Source organism: Callithrix jacchus, chromosome 7, assembly GCF_049354715.1.
Source record: "Callithrix jacchus isolate 240 chromosome 7, calJac240_pri, whole genome shotgun sequence".
Lineage (NCBI taxonomy): Eukaryota > Metazoa > Chordata > Mammalia > Primates > Cebidae > Callithrix > Callithrix jacchus.
Genome location: NC_133508.1, coordinates 125,745,820 through 125,772,725, shown reverse-complemented (window position 1 = coordinate 125,772,725; position 26,906 = coordinate 125,745,820). Strand labels below are relative to the sequence as shown.

At 36.3% G+C, this 26,906-nt stretch overlaps 1 long non-coding RNA gene across 1 annotated transcript in view; it reads left to right on the top strand.

Annotated features, from left to right (window-relative positions):
* Positions 1-25,486, top strand: part of LOC103794546 (uncharacterized) — a 31,253-nt gene extending 5,767 nt beyond the window's left edge. The window contains exons 2-3 of the long non-coding RNA XR_621929.4: positions 6,858-7,010; positions 22,376-25,486. This is a non-coding gene — a long non-coding RNA (uncharacterized LOC103794546). The remainder of the gene's footprint in view (positions 1-6,857; positions 7,011-22,375) is intronic.
* Positions 25,487-26,906: the final 1,420 nt, after the last annotated feature.

Below are 26,906 nucleotides of genomic sequence, written 5' to 3'. Positions count from 1 at the left end.
AAATTATGAGCATGCATCACAAAAAAATTCATTGACACACTGAAATGAGCACATGAGGTTATTACAGTGAGATCTTGTGCATTTCTTCTTCATAAGCCATTGCTGCTAGTGATGTGGTAGAAGGAGCACTGCACTTGGAGAAGGAAGATTCTAGCTGTGTCTTTTTCACTAACTTGCTGTGTGAGCTTATATAAGTCATTTAATTTTTTAAAAACTCAGGTTAGATACCTGTCAATGTGCAAGTTTTACTGAGCGATTTCAAAGGTTCTTTCTAGCTCTAAAAAATCATGTGATTCTCATAAAGAAATGTTTTATTTGATTGTGACATTTCATTTGGCACCTAATTCTATACAGATGTCTTAACTCAGAGTATTTTGGTCCTTGTAGATTTAATACATGGAATTTATCATTCTATTAATGTACCTTGGAGTTAAATGCATGTCTGTATACACCTGCTCTCACATTTATAATCTATATTACATCTTTTTAATGTACATCATGAGAAATGCCAGTGGACCTAAATGAAATATTACTATTGTTGCATTCATTTTTATGAACTCTGTCAGGCTAAATGAACTAAACAGGGAACAACATGTGCTACAAAAACTATGTTTACCACATACTCAGATGTCTGTGTATTGCATAAACAGAGGTATGGAATATGCTTTGGGTTTTCCTTCCCAAGAGCCAGAAAAGTTTCTAACTTAAATTGAAAATCAAATGGACATTTTGATTTTTAAACATGAGGCTGAGCTATTGTTACAGCCCCTATTGTCTTTGTCAGACAGCATAGCTGGGGACTTTGTAGTTCCTTTTGTCCTATACCTGGGGATTGAGCAGGTGAGAGAGAGGTGAGTTGATGTGAGAGGCATAGGTTATAAGAATATGAATAATGGTGGGAATGATGAACTGAGGATCAAGAAGCCTGTGGGGGCTCCTGAGGATAGACATACTAGGGATCTTTGATCTCCAGCTCTGTATGTATTTCAGAACACTTTACATCTTCCTTCTCTCTGTCCTTTTTTCCTGCCAGCTGTCTGGACAACTTCTCATCTTACTTCTTCTCTATAAAGGCATTACAGTCCTTCTTGGAAATCTCACTTTAGCATGAATGTTTCCAGATTTGAATAGTAAATTCGCACCAGGAAGAGTTCTGCCTTGACATTTTTGCACATGAAGACTATAAAAGGATTTGGGAGGCAAGGGCTGGAGAATAGGAAATGGGCTTCCAATTTGGGAGGTGATACTTAAGGTTCACATTAACAGTTCTTGTTCTAAGCTGTCATTTGAAAAATGACTTAGGGATGTCAGGATGTTTTTGTTTTGTTTTTTAACTTAAAAAAATTGCAAAATGATCTACATAGATTAAAGTGCACAAATCTTAAGTGTACAGCTCTGTGATTATATACACACATTGATATGGTTAGGCTTGGTGTTTCCACCCAAATCTCACCTTGAATTGTAATTCCCATATCCCCATGTGTCAAGGAAGAGACCAGGTAGAGGGAATTGAATCATGGTGGCTGTTTTTCCCATGCTGTTCTCATGATAGTGAATTCTCACAAGTTCTGATGGTTTTTTATAAGGAGATCTTCCCTGTTCACTCAACACTGCCCCTTCTTGCCACCTTGTGAAGAAGGTGCCTTGCTTCTCCTTCACCTCTGCCTTGATTGTAAGTTTCCTGAGGCATCCCCAGTCATGTTGAACTGTCAGTTAAACCTCTTTCCTTTGTTAATTACCTAGTCTCAGGTAGTTCTTTATAGCAGTATGAAAATGGGCTAATACACATATACTCCTTGGAATGAGCATTAAATTAAGATTTAGAATATGCTTAGCACCCCAGAAGACGACTTTGTGACCTTTCCCAGTATATAAATTCACGAATTTGTATTTCCTAATGTCTTGCAATACGTTTAGAAGGTTTATACTTGTTTAATTCATGGACATCATTGTGAAAAAATATACCCCAATGGTATTATTTTAAGAAACAAAACCCAAGGATCATGGGGCACTAGTTCCAAGGGAAACTTACCATGATCTACAGGTATGTTTTTCTTGAGGGTCATTGCAAGACACAGTAGAATTTCAGCAGTCTCATTTACAATCACACTCATCCTCAATAGCCATATTTATGGCTTCCTGTGTAATGAGGTGATTTATCATGGTATGTCAACCATAGAGAATTCAGTATAAATGAATTTGGTTTCTTAAAAAAAGGCATTTATATCTAAACACTTTTACAGTAATCTGACATTGCTCTTTAAAGGTAAGTACATATGATGTGATTTGCATATGAAGAAACCATGCATTACTCTTACTTGACTGACTGTCAGCTTCAGTAGCTGCACCTGGTAGTGCCCAGGTCTGTCATTGTTTCCATGATAGAGCTCATTTTTCAAGGGTTAATAACATAGACCTTAACATTCACTTTGGGTTGAAACTTGGCAACCACTATGAGTTTATAGCCTTAGGAACTGATTTTAAACAAAAATGGTTTAAATTGATTTACCCTTTTCAAATTACAGTATGTCAAAATAATAGTACTCTGCATCAGTTTTAATGCTTTACATTTATTTAATGTTAAAATTTGTAAGCTATTATTCCCGGGTGATGATTGGGAGTTAAATGAACATTGGTTTCCATTGACAATTTCAAAATAAATTTGCTAACTTTGATTATTTTTCTTTGGTAATATCATTGCTTTCTGAAAGAAGAAATGTTGTTGCTCTCACCTTTATTAGAAGAGAGCAGCTGTGGCTGTGAATGCAATTTGAAAAGAATGATAGAAATAAAATGTTGGAAGTCACGTTTAGTTGTGTAACGTCCTGATCTCACAAAGGATTTCTCTCAGCTCAGCACCTCTGAGTGGTATTTGAACTAAGTTAAGCTGGGATATGTGTAGTTGCTTGTGGTCTTAAGCTTTTCAGTTTTGAAAACTACACTTAGAAAGAAGAGGATATTTGTATTTCCACTGCAGCACAAACTTTTTTTATTTCATTGAAATGTACATTTTTATTTTATATACATTTATTTAAAATATGAACACTTCAAGCCTCTTTACTGAGTCAACAAAAGTTAAAACACCATATTCATTTCTCTCCCTTTAAAATTACTTAGGTGTCAGCATATTTTGTATATTTAATGTACAGCCACATTCTAAAGAAAAAAATGCTGCTGGGCTATATCTATACTGAAGCCATCTTCTCAATGAGAGAAGAGCTGGACTAATGAGGACATCATACTGTCAATTTTTAAACTTTGATCAATTTTTGACTGAGAATGATACAGACAGAAATTTGGAGGAAAAGTTCTGACATATATTAGACACAAGGAGACTAGGACATCATGTGTCAAAAGCTACAACTTTGTTCTTGTATTGAACAAAGACATGGCTGAAGAATAAGAAAAGCTATAAAGTAGTTAGTACTATAGAGTGTTCTGTAATAAATTACAGACAGGAGGATGATGAAATATAGTCTGGATGTAGCAAAGGTATACAGAAGGAATAGCATTAGCCTTGGAACCAGGCAGTTTTGGTTTAGAATTCTTTTATCACTTATTAGGTCATTTTGGCAACCTTGAATTCACTAATTTTCCTTGCTGATTTTCAGTGAGGTATGAGTAGTGACGGACTTCCAGTGTTTTTATAACAATTAAAATAATGTATGTAAAGTATTTGTCATCTAGCCATTGCTCAGCAAATGGTGTTATGATGGTGTAATTGTAAGAATTTAAATAGTGAACTTACATCTAAGACCATACCACCTTGAATGTGCCAGATCTTGTCTAAAAAGTGCTTAGAAGTCATAAAAAGTTTCTTTCAGTCATATTACCTTCTCTTGAGGGATCTCAGAAAGTGCACTTATATCCAAAGTCTTTTTGGTAGCAGATTTTTCAGAAATCTTCATAATTTCTCCATATGAAACTTACACTCAGGACAAGGACACTTCACCAAAAGTGGCCTGTGAAATGGTTAAGGAGGATAATGCTTCTCAAAGAGGTACCTAAAATATCTATACACATGGTGTCTGACCAACTAATCTTATCCTCTCTTAGGGAAAGTTTAAATTCTGGTCATACATAAAATGATAACGCAGGTAGGAGGTAAAACAGAAAGACATACAGAGAGAAGACAATAAACATCCATGAGCTAGAAAAGAGAATAGAGAGAAGCCATAGTATGGTGATAGCAAATAAATCAGTTGTGTCCAAACCAGTAAAGCAGAACCACTATGAACAGCTGGACCACTATAATGGTAGAACAATTGCGCCATGAATAGATACTTCTGGAGGGGAAACTGTGAGTGGCTGTGGAGTGCTTCCCACTGCTCCTGCCCTATTGGAGCTACTGTTATACTTAGAATGATATTCCAGTGCTACTTTAGGTCTGGCTGTATGTGGCTTTTGTGTGATTTCCTGTCTCTTATTTCCCCAGTTATGTTACAATAAAGCCCCTTTAACTGAAGCAATTTGAGTATGTAATCCAAAAAAGGCCAACACATTCCCACAGATTGATTTGTAGGTCAAGGCCAGCTTAGAGAAAGGACCTCCCATATCTTCCCTTGAGTCCATGTGAAGTTATGGATGTGTGAAGCACAGTGGTATTTGTGAGAAATTTTGAAGTGTTTCTAGATCATACAACATGAGTCAGGAATAAGTGAGAGATGAAGCTGGAGAGATCAGTAGGGAAAGAGAGCTCTTTAAGGCAAAGTATGAAATGTGAAGGAGCTTGGAACGTTGTGGAGAGAAGCAATTAAAGGGTTTCTGAGAAGGGGAATGATACCATTAGACTTTTGGGTATATCAGCCTGGTGGTTTTGCAGAAGATTGAGGGCAGCAAGGCCAAATAAAGGGAGACAGATACAGAGGCTGGTGAAGAGACTACTAGCTTCTGATTACCAGGGCTTTCACTAAGGGATAAGCAGTAGGGATGGAGAGGAGGGTATGATATTCAATAACATTTTAATTGATTAAGTCAGAAATGCTTGGTTAATGTAGAGAATGAAATAGACAGTCAAGGGTGACTTCTAAACTTCTGGTTTGGATGTCTCAGGGGATAGAGTTGATATTAATTTAGAAAGAGAATATAGCAAGAAGAAATGAGTTTGGGAGAAGATGATAAATGTCACTTTGGACATGCTAAGTTTATGATGTCTACAGGACATTCAGGTAGAGTTGTTTAGAGTATATGTATGAATAGAAAAATCAGGGGAGAAATCAGTGCTGGAGGTAAAGGACACATCCACTTTTATGTGGTATTTAGAGTCACAAGGGTGAAAGAAGTTATCTGAGGGTAAAGGAGGAATAGCATTTAGAAGGTGAAGAAACACCACTGAAGTGGTAGGTAGAGGAAGAGTAGCCCATGTCAAAAGGAGAGAAGTAGTGAGTAGATTGGAGAAAATCAGGAAAGGATGGTTGAATTGAAGTCAAGGTAGAATAGAGTTTCATTAAGCAGGAGATAATTATTAACAGAATTCAGTGTAGCTAGTGAAATACAGAACAATGATTACTGAAATAATGACAGTTTCAGTAGAAAGGAAGGTATAGAGGACATTGCAATGGAGCTGCAAATGAAAATGATGGATGCTGATGTTTTGAACAGTTTTGCTGGTGATATGGTGGGGTGGTGAGAGCAGCTGGACCATAATTTGGGGCAGATATGGGGCTAAGGGAGATACGGAATCAAGGGAGAATTTTTTTTTCAAATGATGAGAGCAGCTTGAAGATGTTTATATGCTGAAAAGGAGACAGTAGGAAAGAGAGAGGCTGGCTTGAGGTGTATGTGGGAGAGGTTCACCTGATTAAATGATGTCCCAGAGGAAGAAGATGAGTCTTAAACAAAGGAAAACTCACCTTTTTTTCTGAGACTGAAATGAAAGTGTCAACGTATGTGGCCATAGATACAATTGTAGGTTGTAGTGAGTACAATGAGGTAGAAAGCTGGATGATGAGATCGTACCAATGAATTCAATTTTCCCAGTGAAGAGGGAGGCAATATCAACTGCTGTGAATGAGAGGGGCAGGGTTGAGCATCTGTGGAGACTGGAGAAAGTCTGGAACTACCAGTTACTTTCAGGAGTAGAAGAGGAAGCTGATTATAAGCAGTTAAAATGCTGCTTAGAACCAGAGGGCAGAGAAATTCAGACATTATGAATGTATAGTGATGCCCTTCTACAAGGTTATATGATTTTTCTTTTTCTAGGCAGTACTCAGCTGCCTATAATTAGGCTTATATTTTAAAACTACACTCAAGTTTTTCATGCGTGGTTACTCAAATATGAATTTTCAAATCTTTGGTTTATTTTACATGCAATTTTGAAATGAAAGTCAGGGGACCTTCACAATGAGATGGTAGCATCTGGGGTGGGCACTGTGGAGTGATTCATAATCCTATTTCATATTTAGTTAGATTTTTCACGTCATGCCACATTCTCTTGTGGAGAGCATATATTTGGCTTTTAAATAAAGTGCATTCAAATTTGGGGAGGAGATTTTAAAGAATTTGTTATTATTTCCTGGGGCACCTTGAGTATCCAAGAACCAAAATAATTGTTGCAGCTATTGCCACTTGCTTCCCGGCAGAAAACATATTCGAGCATTAGCTCAAGCAAAAACACCTAAAACAGTAGATTTATGGTCTTTAACACTTGGATGCAACTGATTTGCTTGTCGCATCATCCTCATTGTCCATGTTAACTCCCAAAGACAGAGAAGTAGTTCGATATACAATAAAGGCTTATATGAAGCTTTGCTCCCAGCTCCAACTGAATGCCAAATTTGAGTTTGAAAACGCTGGCAGAAATCTTTCCTTATAAGGATTTATTACTTTTGTTTTCTCTTTTGCTCCTCAACTTCTAGCTGGACCTGTGGACCTGTGAAGAACTATTGAAACAGCTGTAGAGGAACTGTACTGGAGGCAGTAATGGCTCCTTTAGTGGCAGAGAATAGAAAGCTCTTGAAAACAAAGCCTATTGTCAGGAGACTTGCACCCATCCTGGCCTACTTCCAAGTGTGAGTGAAATAACATTTAATTTCTGAAGTAGAGATTTGAACCAAATTGTTAACCTCTCAAAGTTTAACCACCAAAGGGTGATGGTAATGTTTTAAAAAATTAAATTAAAATGTCTGAGTTTTGGTAATAATTATAATATAACACTTATTCTTCTCAATTGTCTTTCACTAAATTTTGCCTTAAATTACCACTCAAATTTTTCATGTGTGACTCCTTGGAAGTAGAATTCTTTCTTTGGTGTTAGTATATTATAAAATATTAGTTGCACAGGTTACTTTTAGATATTCAGTTTATTTGATTTGAAAACTTTACCAAATAATTTGCCTCTAGATTAAAATTAGCAGAAGATTTATCTACATTAGCTTTACAAATAGAGGGACCAAAGAGTATTGATTATCAGACTGTAAGGAATTATGTATTGCACAAAGTTCAAACCAAAACAGATAAGTGGCTTGTCATATAAACATTTATGAGCGAATGGAATGACAGTCCTCATTTGAAAGCAACTAGTATAAATTTGGCCCATACCACAGTGGGTGTGAAAATTGCAAGGTAAAATAAAACAGATGAGACCATTTAAGTTTGAAATGGAAGAACAGATCACTGGCAACAGCTATTTACTTTCACAGTCACTAAAATAGGGTGTTTTGTTGTGAAAACTATCAATACACGGTGATGGATACCCTGCTTAAAGTGCCAATATGATGCCATTCTGAACTGCAAAACGATTTCGTTACAAGCGTATGGGGAACCTTTAAACATGACATTACGATGCGACTATAATGTAAGATAACAATGGAAAAACAATTTCAGAGTAAGTGTAAGGAGACTATAACCATGCAGTTAGAAGGCCACTGGAATGTGAGATTATAATAGCTCAGCATTAAAATGGTGAAAAGGATATGGCCAATTGCTTTTTTTTTTTTTAACTGGAAATAACCTAGACAACATTTATACTCATGAATAGTAAAGTCATAGAATGTATTTAGGGAGGAGGAAGCTCAGCACTGGTATATCTGGCTCTTATCCTCATTCTGAAGTGTATTCCCATTTTTTTTTCCATTTCTTGAGGTTAAGTTGGAGACAGTTTTTGTTCGACCTTATCAGTCTCCTCCAACCATACCACTTTGAAGATCTGTTGCAAGTTCAAAAACATTTTCTTTCTGACTCACATCTAGCCCTATGACTTGGCTGCTTTGGCCACCTATGGGATATAATTTGAGTTCAACTAGGACAATTTCCTACTGCTCATTTTATCTCCCTGGCTTCCAGTTATCACTGGACCTCAGCTGAAACCTTACCATTGGAATATGTTTCTTTGAGTCTAAAATGATTTTTAAAAAATTTTTGAGCGTATATAATGAATTAAAATTTAATAAACATCAATTTATAAAATATTAGTACCAGTTAGAGGTAACATATTAAACTTAAATGACCTAAGAGCACAGACTTTGTCATTAGACAGACCTGAGTTCATATTTCAGCCCTTCTACTTAGTTATGTATGAATATGTGCATGTCATTACTTTTCTAAGTCTTGAGTTCCTCATCTGCAAAATAGGTCTAATACCAGTACTTAGTTCTTAGGGTAATTGTAATGTGAAATAGATACCATGTGTAAATGCCTTGTACAGTGCCCAGCCAATATGAGGGATTTAATAAATATTATCTCCTTACAGATATAGAAAGGGAGGAGGGAATGGGTCAAGACACTGGAGAGTAGTAAAGGAGAGAGAACGGAGCATAGTGACAATGGTAATATGATTAGGAAGAAGGTTTCTCCCTAATCTTGACCTACTTACAGCTTATTTTATTTATTTATTTATTTATTTATTTATTTATTTATTTATTTATTTATTTATTTATTTTGAGACGGAGTTTTACTCTTGTTACCCAGGCTGGAGGGCAATGGCACCATCTCGGCTCACTGCAACCTCCACCTCCTGGGTTCAGGCAATTCTCTGCCTCAGCCTCCTGAGTAGCTGGGATTGCAGGCACGCGCCACCATGCCCAGCTAATTTTTTGTATTTTTAGTAGAGATGGGGTTTCACCATGTCAACCATGATGGTCTCGATCTCTTGACCTCGTGATCCACCCGCCTTGGCCTCCCAAAGTACTGGGATTACAGGCTCGAGCCACCGCGTCCAGCCCTTATAGTTTATTTTTGAGCTACTCCAGTTCAATTCTAATTAAGCAGCCTCTTAGTCTCAATTATCTAAGGTATGCTTGTATTTCGTTATCTCTTCCTGTTCTTCTGCATCTTTGGATTATTGTGTTTGTCCACAGTTACTGTCACACTTGATACTGTTCTATCTATGATAACGGGACATTCTATCCTTAGAAGATGACTTGTGGCCACTGTCTGAGCTGTTCCTCACTGGGGCTCCTTACTCTAGGCTTCTATCTTACATGGTGATGCCTTAAATAATCTCATCTTGGATTCCAACGTGGGGTGGTCATTTCCCAGCTCCTGAGATTACACAGAAGTGTGTAAATAGGAATTTTATTATACCTCCGAACCAATTTTAAATCTATTCATCCATATCAAACTTATAGACCAATTCACTAATAAGATCAAACAATTTTGTGAGCATAGAATAAAACATTTTCTCCCCAGATATTTTCTTCTTGTAAGATTCTTCATTTTAGCTATGGTATTAGTTTTTGTCTAAAGCCCTCATAGCATTACCGAGCATTCTCATGAAGGAGTTACCTGGCTTTAAAAATATTTTCTTCTATTACTCCAGTTTAGTGACCCCATTCACCATATGATTGGTTAGTTTCCTTAAAAGTCTTTCTATAGGGATAGGAATAACTCACTCAGAGTGCAAGGCCCCTGTTGAACATACTTATGGTCCTAGGTACTAGCAGAACCAGTCATTGAAGGTGATTCATAAATGATTTTTGGAGTAAACTTCATGTAGACTACAAACCAATCCAAATTATTCAAGGCAGCGTAATCTGGGTGACCTGGAATGCAATGCTGCAACATAACTACTTTGCACTCAGCCCATAATGAGCACCAACTATGTGAAAGATGTGAAGATAATGATTTTCTCACATGGAGATAAGATTGAGGAAGAAACATGTTTGCTGTGTGTCTCCTGTGTGCTGGACTTCGTATGCCTTACTTCATGCACTTAATCTTAACAACCCCGAGTTGTTTTGTTATTTTGTCGTAAATGTGCATTATCATTCATATTTTATAAACAATGAGACTAAGAAAGGTTGAAAGACTTGTCTGAGGTTACATACATGGAGTGTTGAAGCTAGCTTTGAACATGACTGTCTGGTTACAAATCCTCTGCTATTTACACTCTATCACATTGCTGCACCTTGTGTGAATTCAATTACAATCCAGTAGAGGAAAAAATAAAAGAACATAAAGAACTGGATGGCAAAGTAATCTGTGATAAGTACCATGTGAGTAGAATGAAAAGTACCAAAGGGTTTGAAAGAGGAAAAGTTTATTTTTGCCTGGGTTCTGTCTTCACTGTGGCATTTATCTTTTTTTTTTTTCCCCTATCTTCTCTTTGGGGATGCTGTTTTCCCTCACTGGTGTGCTTCTCTGCTACCAAGCAATGGTCAACTCTGACTTCTTAAACTGCCTAAGCCAGCAGTTATTGCCTAAAATAAAAACCTGAGTCCCTAGACTCCTTGTTATGTTCCATATCTCTTCTATTCTAATTTTTTTTTCCTCCAGAAGTGTTTCCCCTAGATGACTCTTCTATCTCTGCAATATGTTAAAAGTATACTTACTCTTTGAGGCACAACCAAGTCAAATGCACCTTCTGGGAACTCTTCTCCCATCAGAATCAGTGACAATTTCTCTCTTGTCTCTCAGCACATTGGCTATATAACTATTTGATACTTCTTACCTATTGTTTAGCATGGTCGAGTATCCTGGCATCAGGTTAAGTTATGTTTTCTTTTTATTATTTTTATTGCATTTTAGGTTTTGGGGTACATGTGCAGAACATACAAGATAGTTGCATAGGTACACACGTGGCAGTGTGATTTGCTGTCTTCCTCCCCTTCACCAGTTATGTTTTCTTTTAGGATTTGGACATTTACTGGCACATCTGTCATACTCGTGAGGTGGACCTGATAGGAGTCCATCTAGCTGAGTTATGGAGAAGTGTCTTTTGGGGGCAGGAATGATATTAGGTAACAAGAGAATCCAAAACACATCCTTTGTCCAAAAACCATCATCTTTATGGTAAGAAGATGGGATTTCTTTGAAGAGTCCAGCCTTTCTCCCACCAACATGTAGTTATGTCGGGGGGAAAAAGGTGGTGCAATGTGAAAGAGGATATAACTAAAACATCTGAAAACTTTTTTCATATGAATTGTGAGATTTTGGGGACAAGAAGGTAGCATTGCTAGAAACCAACATTCAGAGTAACATTGTATGAACATGGTATCATTATTAGGGCATAATATGGCAAGTGCATTGGGACTGTGGAAGTTACAGCCTGGTTTTAGGTCATCACATGCTTCAGCGCAGTATCTCTGTACCTGAAGTCTATAGATTTCTGGGGGCGGGGGAGGTTAAGCTCCATGGCTAAAAGTTCACAATTCCATAAGCACATGATATATTGTCAATGGACAAAACAGTGTTTCCTGAATGAATGCACTACTTCCTTTCAAATATGTATAGAGATGCTTATGAATAAATATGTTTATTTAAATGATTATTAAACTTACAGTCACGTCATTAAGTATTTTTTCAATTAATAGACACTAAAACATACCTATTTTTTGACAAATGTGAATATGAAACCTTTTAAGGTTAAAAAGGTGTTCCCATACTCATAGAGGATTATTGGTGAGGAGTAGAGTTAGTGACATCTGGTGGTGGCAGTTCCTACTAGACTGATTAGCTCCAAGTGTACTAGCTCTTCTTGCTATTTAACACACAAACATTGGTGACTGGCATTTAGGAAGTCAATGTGGAATGAATGAATAAGAGAATGAATTAATAGTTTTTGGGTTGAGAAATGTCTACCCCTTCTGCCATAGCATTCTGACTCATTACATAGAAATCCATGTATAGGCCAGTCTCCATGAAAGCAAGAAAAAAGTGAAAAAGAAAAAGATTACCACTTTTCATCCAGTTAGTACACAAATACTGTGATAATTTATATTCTGATGGTACAGTCATGTGGACCAGGACCAGCCCATATACTGTGATGTGAACTCACTTCTACCTGGTGAGTCAGTTAAGATGGGAATAATAATTTAATTTAGTGTACTTCACTGTGACTGTCACAATAAACTCTGATGTACATTAGTTGCAAGAAAAAGATAACCCATGTAATTTAAACTTTCTTTTGCCAACTTTAAAATGTGATTTGTAGAAGTTTTGATTGAAAATGGAAAAACTCTGGTGAAGTTTTCAAAAGGAGTAAATCATGTTCTTGGGATAATTTCAATTAAACCATTTTCTATGCAGATGTGTCAGCTTTGGGTGTGTCATGAGTCAGATCTCTTAATATGCTTTCACACATAGGCTAAAAAATTGCTTCAAACTCTGTTAGATAACCCTAGGCAGGTTTTTTCATTTCCCTTCTTCCTTACTTGTGGGACTGTCAACTCTCAGAAAATCTAGTGAAGCCCTAATTTATAAACATTCAATTTGTCCTCATACTATTGAAGCATCATGGGAGGGGATATTAAGAGGCAGTAGAATTATGAAATTCAAAGAGAATTCCAAATGGTTCAAGATGAAAAGGAATTTAGAGATCATCATAGTCGCATCTGTCCATTTTACTGATGTAGCCGAAAATGTGAAGTGACTGGTACAACATTATGTTTCTAGTTAGTTGTAGTGTTAGGCCACCAAGACGTTTCCTATTTCAAAACTTCTACTTGCTCTAGTCCCCATTAAAAAAAAAATCTATGTGGGTTTTGGCTTCCATGTCACCTCTTCTAACACTGGATGACTTCATAATTCTCTGTACTGCTATTCTCCATTTGTCCGTCTTTAGAGCCTCTTTCAGCTGACCTTTAAGGAAAGCAGCAGAAGGCTCCATTGCCTTCTGGCTTCTGGTTGGGTTTGACCAATGGGAGACTTGGCAGGGTACTGGCAGACAGGAGGAGAGAGAGATCAATACATTTATTATCCTTCGGGCCCGGACTGCAAGTCACTGGTGGCTGTGTTTGATACTGAAACTCAGAGTTCCTGTTGGAAGATCCTTTCCTTTAGCTATAGTTTTTTTCTTTGTATTCTGATAACTGCTCCTTTCCTTCTCTACTGACGCCTAAGGGTAGTAAAGACTTTTCACTTTTACTAGTTCTAAGGTGTTTTGCTTTCCCTTATTGGTTTACCTTAATACTGTCTACACCTTTTAAAAAGTCCCTTTATTAAACCCTCATCATTTACTTCATTGAGTATGAAATCTGTTTCCTGCTCGGACACCAACTGATATACTCCATCCTCTGTCACCTTATTTTTTCCTTCATAGCACAAAATACAAGCTATTCTCAGCTTTAACAATTTTGTTTACTTATTTATTACCTGGCTTTCCTGACCTGAATGTGTTTCCATGGGTTAGCACAGTGCCTGACACGTGGTAGATAATCAGTACATGTTTGTTAACTTAATCGTTCCAGACATACCAACTTGTAGTTCAAAATTCTTTCTACACATCACAGTGAGAACAACTCTGTAGAATTTTTAAGGGATGAATCTGCCTGAAGGGAAATTTTAACTCATTTCAATGTCAAATATAAATTGTATAGGCTTTTGTGGCTTAGTAGTTAGTTGCTATATAATGTATTGTTTCCATGGTAAAATGTACTCCAGATCAATCCATTTTTTTCCCATTAGATTATAGTTTCATGAAGGCAGGAAACAGGTGTATCTTCTCCATGGTTGTATTCTGAAAGCTTTGCATACTTCTTGGTACAGAGGTAAGTTTTTTTATGCTAAAGACCAAGCTAAATACTAGTGACCTGGAGATGTATAAGGCAGGATCTCTCTGAGAGGCTCATAGTCTTACTGAAGGTATTGACACACAAACAAGAGTCACAATATAAGGTAATAGTTGATATAATAGAGGTTATGGGAAAGTCTTTTGGCTTTGCAGATAAAGGAGAGAAGCCAGGGAACTCTTGACAGACGTTTGGGTGAAGGGAGTGTGGGATGGTCTTCTAGGGCTTTCCGTTTCTGAAACAGTTTATTCAGGGGTGTAAGTTCAAAACTAACAGATTCTAAAATAAAATTTTTATTCCTCAGTCCATTTAGAGGTGAGTATTTCATGTAAAACAGAACTTTTCTACTTCTTGATGTTGGCTTTATATTTTCCTTCTTTTATCCTTTTATTCAGGGAAAAAAAGCAAAAGAAGTAAAAATGACTTTTGAATTTGGATTTTCTGAGTGTTGATTATGTCAAAAGATAGTAAAATCTGTTCAAAAGATGATAAACTGATTACCCAAGTCTGCTCTTTTAAAAAGCATCATGAAACTTAGCTGAAATTGACTGCAGGAAAAAAAGGAAAGAAAAACTTGTTATATTCCCCACCAGAGGGAGACAATTTTTTTTTCTTTTGACTTTCAAAACCTAAATTCTGATTAATGCAGATTTGAAGAGTACAATACAAGGTTTACTAGGGCTGATTAATACCCAGGGGGAAAAAACAAACTTACAGTCTAATTTGTTTACTTTTGTCTTTAATATCAAATTATTTTCGAGATCTAAATTCTGTTCTGCCAGCACAGTAAATGCTACTTAACATGCATGGAACTTTAAGAGCTACTTGTTATTTCAGTGTCGACTTTATTTCTAATTATATTAGTATGGATTCAGATAGGACACAGATAATATAAAAACATGGAATAATTTAGCATTAATTATTTTTACAGTAAGACATTTACAAATCAACCCTAAATTAAAAGAGTCAAGGGGCATGGTGGTGGTGGAGGAGAAAGTGATAACAATGTCTCTTTCTGTTGGCAAGACTGTAGATATTGGAATAAGCTGAGACCAAGCCAGCCAATTTTCAATATGTTGAAACTCTACAAAATTTAAGAAATAAATTAGCTTACAGTAGTTGTTAATTTAGGAAAAACGGTACATGAGCAATAGTTCCTTTCTATGAGATATCTGTGCTTAGTATAATTAAACATTTTATCAAAAATATGGAAAACCGTTAGAGATTTATAGTGTAAGATCTACTGTACTTTAAAAAAAGTCCAATTTCATGCCCAATTTAATAGATACAGTGTTAGATCTACATGTCCAGTGTAATTACTTGGACATTTCATTCTTCTCTATGGTTCTTTTTAGAAACAAGTTCAGATCTGACCTTGTGTAAATGCTTTTTAAATTACTCTGAATCATTTTACAAATCCAATTAGTGCACAGTCAAATCGCCTCAGCTCACCTCATTTGACACAGGGTGCTGCTGAAGTGGTCTTACTGCTTATTATGATTCCTATTTACTTATTCTTTGTCATTTTCAGAATATGTACAACAAAAATATGGAATAATTCTCAGAAGCTCACATTTAAACATGGGATAATGTGGAGGCACAGGGTAAAATATTTGTCTGGTTAGGAGCATGAGTTTCTCGTCGTAATTCAGTGGAGGTAAGTGGATGCTTTGGAAAAGCATAAAGTGTCACTTTAGTTTCACTTGCCTGAGGTATCATTTAATCAGCAAGCACAGTTAATAATTTTGCTTTTCTATTTGTCAAGATCTCAATATTTTTTCAATATGAAGTCTGCTCCAGTGTACTTTACATGACACTTTATAATTAGTGGTACTTGAGAATTTGGCAGTTTTAAAAATTCATGCAACATTCTTAGTTACAATTTATAAATGATTTTAAAGTATAATTAACATTCATCTTTACAAGTTATATGCAAACAAATATGCAAATTCAGAAATAAATATGCAAACATATAAAATGTTTTTGAATTAAGTAGTCCTTAACATTTTTAATGAAATCAATATTTTATTCATATTTTGCACACAATTTTGAGTACTTACTGATTTGGGGGGTCTGCAGCATATATGCTTTTGCATATTGTAGCCTCTAACTACCAGCAACAGGAAGGAAATGAGAATGAAGTTTTTTTTCTTTTCTTTGGAGACGAAAACTGAAGGCTGATTTAGTAGAAAAATCCCGTAGATGCTGTTGAGTGGATTATCGATGCAATTAAAATGGCTCCTTAAACTCTTAACCTTATAAGGAACTTCTGCTTCCTTAGATGACAAAACTCTTATGGATCTCAAGAAGACAAAGTGGAGGGCATCAGCCAATTGCCCCCTACTTTCTCATGTGGCTACAAAGGCCAACAGATTGAGTCAGTAACTATGTATTTTTAACATGTTAAAGTCTGAAAGCAGAAGAAGGCAGAATTCAGTACAAAATGAACAAATAATTATTGGGAAAATGCACCTTATATGGAGAAGTCGCTATGCAAGAGTATAGATTCAAAATTTAGTCATTCTGATTTTAAAAATGATCTCTTCTAAAGAGTTAACTGATTGAAGATCTTAGTTCACTCATTCAACAAACGCTCATCTTTTTAGGCTCCGTTTCCATTCGTCCTCTGCAAGGAAGATTTTTCAGTACCAGAGTCCTCTGTCTCTGAAATCTTGTTGGATTATGAGTTAACCGGGCAATGGTTTTTTTTATGTGAACACCATGGGCAAGGAATACGTTCAGTGCTAGTGGGAGTCCAAAGAAGTATCAAATAATTAACTAGCATCACACAGTTTAGCTAAAATGTTCTCCAATTTTTACAGGTATGCATGCTTTATTATCATTTTCAAATGAGAAAATTCTTGAGGGAAAAACTTTATTTATACAAGAGACAATGAGAAGAATTTGTTTTTTGAGTGGCATCTCTGATGAATTAGTAGTTGCTCACTGGTATGCTCTGTAAAGAATGGTTCTGAGGCTGTGGCATTAGCAGTACCAGCACTGCCATGTTTTTGTTATTCTTGCTCAATCTTTTTTCTAAGAATTAGCATTTCTTTTACTAGAGAATGAGGGCTTCATGACTCATTTAATTTCCCCTTGTAACTGCTAGAAATTCGGCAGAGAGTTTTGATATAAATTTCTTCTTTTATTGCTTGACTTTTTTCTTTTATTTTGTATGTCATGTTACTGTACTGTAGTTCATTTTTGATAGCTGGTTGCTTTAAGTCTTTTTGAAAGAAACAAATCATTACATATACTTACTTCTTTCTATAAGTTTTATGGTGCCTAGCATAGGTCCAGGACCCTAAGGAGGCATAGAATAAATGCACTTTGAATGGAGAACACTGAAAGGTCCCATATGGTAGATGTACAACGATGCATGATGCATGAATGAGGAAGTGAATGAATAAATGAGTTCAGACGGAATTTGAACCATGAGAAAAATCATGATGGTTTGTGATTTATCAAGGAAAGCAGCTGATGAATCTTGGCTGATGCCTTAAAAAGCACAGAATGATGATTGGAAGAAGAGGAAATGGCTTAGAGGAGAATAGAGGTTTAGCAAGAAGAATTTAAAAGGACAGGAGCCATCATGTAATAATATTTGATTCCTCTCTGTGGGCATATTTGCTTGTGTGGAATATAAAATTTCAGAGAGCAAGAATTTTTAAACATTAATTTAGAACACATTAGTGTGGCCTTCCACAGAGTATACCTGGGTGTTTTTAGGTTGTTTGAAGATGACCCGCTTACCTATATTATTTCAAGTTCAAAAATTAAAAATTATAGGGTATGATAATTTGAACTTGTAGATTTAGGGTAAAATCATTCATTTAGATGCCTCACAAATTAATCTTCCCTCATAGAATCAGAATAAGCAACTGAAATTCTGTTTTGCAGCAAGCTGCTCCATAATGTCTGTGGGGACTGGTTTTGTTTATTTGCTGCTATATGGTAGTCTTAGGTAAACAACATACAAATATATCTATGTGCATCTGGGTAGACCTGAACATTTTAACTATGCAACTTATAAATGAAAAAGCCAAATCTGCTGCACTTAGCGAAACAGCTAAATCCCATTCAGCGTAAAACAAACCCCTACCACCTTCTTGTCAAGCAACCTCGGCCTTTAAAGACCATCCCCACACAATCAGTCACTTCCATATGCCTTTCATTCTTCCCATATTCTAGGATTTTTTTTCTTCAACATTTTGTTTCTCTGGGCTGAATTTCATCTCAGTTGATTGCCCAATTCACTTTTCATTCATTCATAATTGTTTTTTGAATTGTCTTAAATTCTCAAATGGATTATGACAATTTGGAAATTAACAATGGCGCCTTAATTGCATGGGGCTGTGTGATCCACAAAACTCTGTTGGCTGACATTTTTACCTCCACCTGTAATTTTTTTAAAAACCAAATGTGAAAAGGTAGAAACGCTTATAAGCATAAAACACACGTGGTTGTGATTTACAAAAATGTTTTACTTTCCAGTATTTGGAAACCAACCACAGACACTTGCAAAACCATTTTACTACAGAAATTATTTTAAAAATTCAATTGGATTTTCTTTCTCTCAAAGTTAGTTTCTTTTGTGGAAGCAACTACATATGCAAGCAGGGCAACATTTTCTGGATCTTACGGAAATTAAGATTCAGGAAAAATAATCATTATTCTTTAATTCTCTAACTTTGGCTGGGCTCTCAATGCAGCTTGGCAATCCTCTCACTTGTCCCGATGGACTTCCTCTAGAGTTCCTCTTGAGACAGCTGTTTGAAACCTTTAAACTCATGCCATTATTCTCATGCCCTTCATTCTCAGCCTTTACCTTTACTTTATAGTTTACAGAGACTATAGCAGCTCCAAGCTATCTCCTTGACTTTCTTCGCTTCTGCCTACAGACTCATCTACAGAAGCACACATCTGTTTTCTTTTCTCCCTTTCCATTTCCCTTTCCCTTCTCTTCCATCAGTATGCATATTTTTACTGATTATCTACTACTCAGATTCTTGAGAAATAAAGGGAAGTGGAACATGGTCTCTGCCCCCACAGATATTATAATGTAGGGTAGAAGAAAGACGAGTAAATAGGCAAATAAAATTCATGATATAAAGTGTACATATAGAAAATACTCATTCCGATGTTTGTGGGGTTCAAAGAGGACTTATTTCTAGATGGAGCTTGAGGGATGTTTAGGAACTATCTAGGTCATGTGGGGCCAAGGGTGAGAGTTCCAGGAAAAAGGAGCAATTCTACCAAAATTCAAAGGAGAGAGGACAGTAATGTTCATATAACTTCAAGGAGTTCAGTGTGATTGGGACACAGGGTTTGGGTGTGTATTGTAAGAAATGGGTCTGGACAGGAGGCAGGGACCAGGTCATGGAAGGCCACATGAGCCATTTTAAAGAGTTTGGAAATTGTATAAAGGCAATGAGAAACTACTGAAAAATGTTAATATTATACAGAGGAGTGACATCATCACAGTCATATTCTGGAAATATCACTCTGGTTGCTGTGATAATGAATTAGGGGATGGTAGAGGTGGTGGCAGGAAGTTTGGTTAAAAGCCTGTAGCAGAAGTCTAGGCAAAATGGCCTTGATCTGGTCTCATAGAGTGGTGATATATAGAGGTAAACATAAGCAGTGGGTTTTATTGATATCAAAGAACAATGATGGAAAAGACTTGGTAGTGGATTGAACTATCCCTTTCAATTATTTTCAATTCCTTTCTATCCCATCGTGGCATATTTGCCCATAACAATATAGCATTTCTCACATTTTATGTTATTTTTCTGTTACATTATAGGGTCTGTCACTAGGACCCTGTTTGATTAATCTCTGTCTCCATTGCTCAGCTTGATGCTTTGTGGATAACAGATAAACAATCGATGCTGGTTGACTGAGTGACTCAATTTCCCTGGGTAATGTTAGATATTAATTTTTAGCACATAGCTCTGTCAGATTATCTTCCCCACCCCCTCATTCTTCCATTCATTATAGAACCATAGAGAATGCTTCCCAGTTTGAATATTAAAAAACACCCTGCAAGTGAAAATTTATTATTTTTAAACTCTTTATAAATATTTATTTTTAATAATGTGAAGCCAGATACTCTATCATTCCTTTATTAGCTTTCTATTATTGCTGTAAAATTTACCACAAACTTAGAGGCTTAAAGCAACACAAATTTATTATTTCACAGTTTCTACAGATCAAAAGTCCAAGATGGCTTCATGGGTTCTATGTCCAGCATATAGCAAAGCTGAAATCAAGATATTGGCTGAGCTAGGCACTTATATGGAAGTTCTAAAAAGATTCCTTTCCAAGGTTGTTTGGCTATTGGCCAAATTCAGTTCTCTGCAGTCGTAGGATGGAAGTCCCTCTGTCCTTGCTGATTGTCAGCTGGGGACTGCTGTTATTTGCTAAAGACCACCCAAATTTCTCTTCACCTGGCCTCCTTCCTCTTCAAACCAGCAATGGCAAGTCTTGTTTTTATTTTCTCAGATTTCCCCTTTTGACTGGGCTCTCAGATTTTTAGGACTCATATGATTACACTGGGGCCACTGGTATAATCCAGGGTAATCTCTTAATTTTAGGGCCAACTGATCAGTAACCTTAATTACATCTACAAGGCTCCTTTTGCCATGTGATGTAATATATTTATGGGCATGAGATTTTGTCATATTCACAGTCTGGAGATTAGAAAGGGGCATTTTAGAAATTCTACTTATTACATTCCTATTTTAAATTGGGAAAAGTTATATAGTACATTAGACACCACTATAATGTCTTATTGTAAACTAATCAGTAGTGTTGGGCATAATTTTTTTGAGATAAGTGCCCTGTAATTTTATCTTATGTCGATCATTTGTTATGTACTGAAGTTTTAGATTTGTTTTTTTTTAACCTTTCCACCCTTCTACCTGAACCTACTGTGTTGAATGGGGAAAGGATCAGTCTTCCAGAGCCAAGATGCCCAGATAAGAATGTCTGAATGATGCAAAACATACATATATGATTTTGTGACCAAACAATTATAGAGAAAAGTTTTTAGCTCTGAGGAAGGAGAGAGGAGGCAGTGTGAACCTGTTGTAATCATACCAAGCACTTATGATATCTGATCCTGAGGAATGGAGAATCAAAACTTTTCATTTTGGATAATCAAAATTCCTTGATAGCCCCCATATTCAGATATGACTTTTTATTTATTTAATACATATTTAATGAGCATCTGTCAGGTTCTCAGGCACTATTCTATGCACTAGGAATAGGAGGTTGGATAAGGCATGCCAGGTTCCTGTCTTCTTGGAACTTCTTGTTGCTGTGTACTTTGGCAGACAAAGGAGTAAAATGGCAAAAAGAAGAGAGATGGGGGTGGTGATCTCTTCTCATATGAACCAAATGCTCTTCTCATATGCTCAGAGAGCTTCAGATACTGATTTTTCTCTTTTCCTGAAAGGGAGTTGATACAGTTTGGATGTCTGCCCTTCCATATCTCAAGTTGAGATGTAATCCCTAAAGTTGGAGGTGGAGCAGATCACAGGGTAGAGGTTTGAATCATGGGGCAGATCCTTAATGAATGGCTCAAAGCCATCCCTTTAGCATGAGTGAGTTCATACAAAAGCCATTTGTTTAAAAGAGCCTGGCCGCCTCCTTTCTCTCTCTCTTCCTCCCCTTTGCCTTCTGCCATGATTGTAAGCTTCCCGAGGGCCTCACCAGAAGCTGAGCAGATGCTCATCCCACACTTGTACCCCCTACAGAACCATGAGCCAATTAAATGTCTTTTCTTTATAACTTGCTCAGCCTCAGGTATTTCTTTATAGCAGTGCAAGAACAGTCTAACATAGCAGCCTTGGAGGCCTGAAGGAGAGATGGCCTTGACCAGTTTGACTCAGCAGGGATGTAGGTCATAGAGGCAGATAGAGTTGGAAAAATATTTGGTTAAACATTAGTGAGTTTTCTTCTTTCAAAATATTTAGCATAAGGAACAGAAATGCCTAAAGAAAAAGTTTCAAGGACGTCTTTAAAAATTCAACTGACAAAGTCCCAGTTTTTTTGTATAGAATATTGGGAACATCTGGTGATACAAGAAATAGTTAATGATTCTTTGCTTTTGTATTATCACCTTGTTTGGTGTACTGAGGACCTGATGAGTTCCCAAAGAATATCAGGATATGAATACAAATTGCCAATCTTGTAAAATCAGTTTACCAGTCAAAAAAATCTGGACTTGTCTTTCTTTCATTCAGTGCTCAGAACACCAATACCATTGAGCTTGTTTGAGAATAAAGATGAGAAAATTGTCAGTTATTCAGTATAGCACTAGCAAATGTAAACAATATTTGAGAGACCATTTATTACCAATTTCAATTCAGCTTCATTTGTGGATACAAATGTATCGTATTTATCCATTTCTTCTTATTTTTTAGGGAAACAAAAACAGAAACTAAGATATCCATGACACCTAGTGTTATAAGGAGATGAAAGAACTTTAATCATGAGGGCACTGAGACAAGGTAATAGACAAATTTGTGTTCATAAAACCAGGAATCTTACTGATGACTTTCAGAAAAGGTGGACATACAGATCAAAATCAACCTTCTTCTTGGTGAGGATTTGACCCTGGCTCCATATTAACCCCAGAGCTGATAAGCACAAAACTGGAGTCCAGTTTTTATGTGAGTGTAACAACTGTGTCACTTCTACCTTGAGTTATTTGTATGAACTGGGGAAATTTTTTTACTCTCTCTGAACCCATAATTAAAAAAATCCATATGACTTGGATAATAAACCTGCTTCCTAGAATTTATATGCCTATAAAATATGTGTGAAATACATAGTACAATATTGATCACATGGTTTGTGTTTGGTATGTGGAAGCTAGTATTGCTAGTATTGTTGTTTTTATAAACAATAGCACTTTTATCTACACAATTCTCAAACTTCCCCCCTGAAGCTCAAGATACTTTAGTACATTAATCATTATTCTCAATGCACAGATTGAGAAATTGGCAAAACATATGCAAGCCCCAGAGTGGAGAAAGAAAATTCCAGGTGTCCATATTCCTTGTCATGTAGTTTGCCACTGTAATTCAGTCTTCTACATGACGATGACCTTTATGAGACTGCCTCAGAGTGATGAAATTGTTCAACTCATTGGAGTGGCACCATCAAAATGATCTGATAATGTCAACACAATTGTCCTTGTAACAAGCAGAAGAATCCTTTCCTTCCGTTTCTGCCTGTAGTTCCAGGGCTACGCGACCCCAGCAAAAAGCAGAAGCAGTGAAGGAACAATTATTTGGAATGATGCTAATGGCTGATGTCTCAGAGGAGGCAAGCACTCTTCTGCAGACAACTTAATTTCTTGAACTCTCAGCCTTCTTTGGTTTGACTTTGGATTGTTAACCCTTTAACTGAAACTGTGTCTGACTCACTGTGCCTTTGGAGTATAAAATTCCCAGTATATCATCTGCACTGATTTTAGCTCCTGTTTCACAAGCTGTGCATCACAGACCTTTGTCTTGCAATTATCCATGCTCTGGATGACCAACTTCAGCCCTAAAACCAGAAGCAGACTTTTCCAATCAACTTTTGCAAATTCAACGGGAAAGAAAGAAGATAACCATGTACGCCCTTGGATGTTACTTCTCTTAGGGGAAAAAGAAAGAATATATAACTTGATATTTTTACTGCAGTCTCCCCAAACCTCCCACCCATTGTGCTGCGAACATCATTATTAATCCATAGCTCCTCTGGAATTTTATGGCCATGTTGAATTCATTGTCATCTCCAGAAAAGAACAAAGCATAGTGTGGGCAATTTAAAACCATATTCAGTTGCTTTATTTTGGCCAAAAAATTAAACATTTTTGTTCTTAATTTTTTTTTAGCTTGTTAAGTTGTTTGGAGATCTGCTGTAGATTACAGGTCTGAGCACATAGTATAATTGTGTGATGCACACATGTGTGTATTCCCTTCCTGCGCACATACACACACACACACATACACACACACACACACACACACATACACACACACATTTCATCAGCATGTCAGATTTATGGAATTTGAAATGCTCCTTTTTCTAAAGAATGGTATAACATTTACATAAAATATCAGCTTACATTTTGTGAAATTTGACAGATTACTCATAAATCTCTCTTTCTCCCTTAATCTGTTTTTGACATGTCCCCGAAAGTTTTGAGATGGCCTTAGTCATGTCAAGTATTTTGTTGACATCAATAGGAATTTTACTTGTGTAAAAAGCCCTGGATTGGGTTCCCACACACATGAGGCAGACAAGAAGCATTCAAAAGTTGCCGGTGAATAAGAAGTGTCAAATAAGTATCCATCACAAGAGCAAATATTCCTGGGTATCCATTAACTGTAATAAACAAAACATATTTCGCAGTGTGCTGTTTGACATGGATTTACAAAGCAGTTTGCCAAATCATTTTTTTCTTGCTTTCTGTGAAATGTCAGTGAAAGAGGGGGATGGTGGTTCCATTATAATTATATAATATTGTATAAGAAAGATAGGTTATTTGATATTCAAGATATGTATAGTGCATAGAAGCAACAATTTGGCAGGGGAATTGATCTTTCACCAATCTTCTCAGCACTGGCTTATACAAAGCCAGTCCCACGACTTATGGCCCCATTCTCGAGTAAAACACAATTCAATATCTCTTGATTGATATTTAAAAAACTGTTTAAAACAAATGTTCTTCTATTTCTGTCTTAGCATTTATTTTCGTTTGCATATGACTAAGGCTGTTTCTTTTTGGTAAATTTAATTTGCTACAGTTTGGCCCCCAGCACTGAAAAATGGCATCCTCTGATGTATCTGATATAGGGCTGCCAACTATGGCAAGTGGCATTGCAAAGTATATGTTCTGTATACTTTTCAAACTTCTCAGATCCAGTCACTGACATTTGCCTTGATTAAGGAAACCCTAGGGATTAGAAAAATACAAAGCATACTACTGTACTGACATGCAAAATGTCTTATAATCTGTCTTTATCTTTCATGGCTGCAGGGATCTGGATAAATTAGACCAAATTGGGCTAAACGCTGTCCTTGGCTACACTCACGTAGCTGTTTTCAGCAGCTAATAGGAGCTGTGTGTGCACATCCAAGGATAGGATTTGGCCCCTTTTGTCTTTGCACAAACAGTTGCTTTAGTTGATATGATTATTCCTGAATGACTATTTTAAAAGCAGTGTTTTTGCCCAGTTTCAATCTCTTTTAACTTTATTCTTCATAGTCAAGACATTTATGAATATGGAAACATGTAACCTAAAATCTTTGGTTTCTGGAAACATAAAAATCTCCACAATAAAACCTGTGAAAATTGTGAATGAATTGGGAAAGAGGTAAAGCAAGTCATATAAACCTTGGCAAAAACAGAAGTAACACTGAGAAAACGTGTTAACACTCATTAATGGTAACTATCTGATTAAAATTTTTATAGCACATTGATCCTTGGCCTTTTGAAAGGGGAATCTGCCACTAAATAATATTTTTAAGGAAAATACGTGTCAGCAAATACATTTATTTATTCAGATGCAAAAAAGCTGAAATCAACTATCAATGTAACTACATCTCTCCCCTCAGAAAATTATTACATAAATCTCACTATTTTCCAGAGGATAAACCTTTTGAAATAGAAGAGAACCAGTGTGACAGAAAAGTTTTTATTACTGAAAATTGCAACCTTGGCTCATCTTTGAATTTTCTCCTAGAAAATAATAAATACAATCAGCACCTTAAGGTTTTGGAAAGAACTTCTTACATAAATCAATACATGATATGAATAAAAAGGAAGACAGTATAATTTCTTGACTTTCTGAAGCATTTGCAAGGATTAGCTCATTTCCTTTGTGCTTCGAGCAAATCTTATTTGTAGTTCCTTTTTTCCGTTTGTTGAGGATGATCAATTTAAGAATGTATTTAGTTATACATTGGAACAGGGACTTCCAAAAGTTCATAAGTATATACATTATCTATGCCAATATGTAAATAATTGCAAGTTAAATATTTTACTTTTTGTAGGGATCATAATCCTTTATATAAAATTTAAGCAAAATAATCCCACTGAGTTCTTTGGTCAATAATTTGTCTAAGATATGGACTTTATTTTTTTACTACCTGCCAATGTGAACAAGTTCCAGGTATTTGAGATCCGTCATATCTTTGCTTGAAACATTTTGAATACCAACTCCCAAAACTTGACATTAATAAAACATTAAAGTTCCAACTTATGCCCATAAAAGTCAAGAAATACAGAGTTAAGGTCGACCCAGATCTCTTAACTCTGTTCTCCTGCATGCATACATGGGCGATGGGGCATCGGTGTGAACTGTTGCTTAAATCAGTCTTCCTGCATAATCTGAACATGTAATTGAATTAGTGTATGAAGTATTTACATACCCTGCAGTGGAGAACCCCACACACTATATTATCCACATCCCCTCTCAGGGCCCTCATTTTAACTCCTCACTGCAGTGTTCCTGCGAGGCTTCCTCAAACATTCAGAAATTGGACTTGCAAATACAATTTCCCTTCTTTTATGAGGCTTCAAGATGAGTGATGCACACTCAGCTTTCCTAGTCGCCTTCAGCTCCTGGCTAGACAGATAGAGTTTGGGTAACATTCTTCCTTTTGGTTAATATTCTCAGGGTTTTCTAGGTATTAGACAATGTCATTTTGTGGCTAAGGATTTTTTATGCTCTAATTCAACCAGATACAGGACTGGTTGCCATATAAATATGAAAATTAAAAACATCAGATTGAATTTAGAAACGTAGTTGTATAGCAGACTTTAGCTTCAGGTAGATCTGTTTTTCCACTGAGTCCTTACTCTACCACATATGTTAGTTAAGTTTTCCAAATTGCTGTTTTTTCCTTCTGTAAGATGGAGATAATAATCGTCCTTAAGATTTTTTTTTGTTTAAA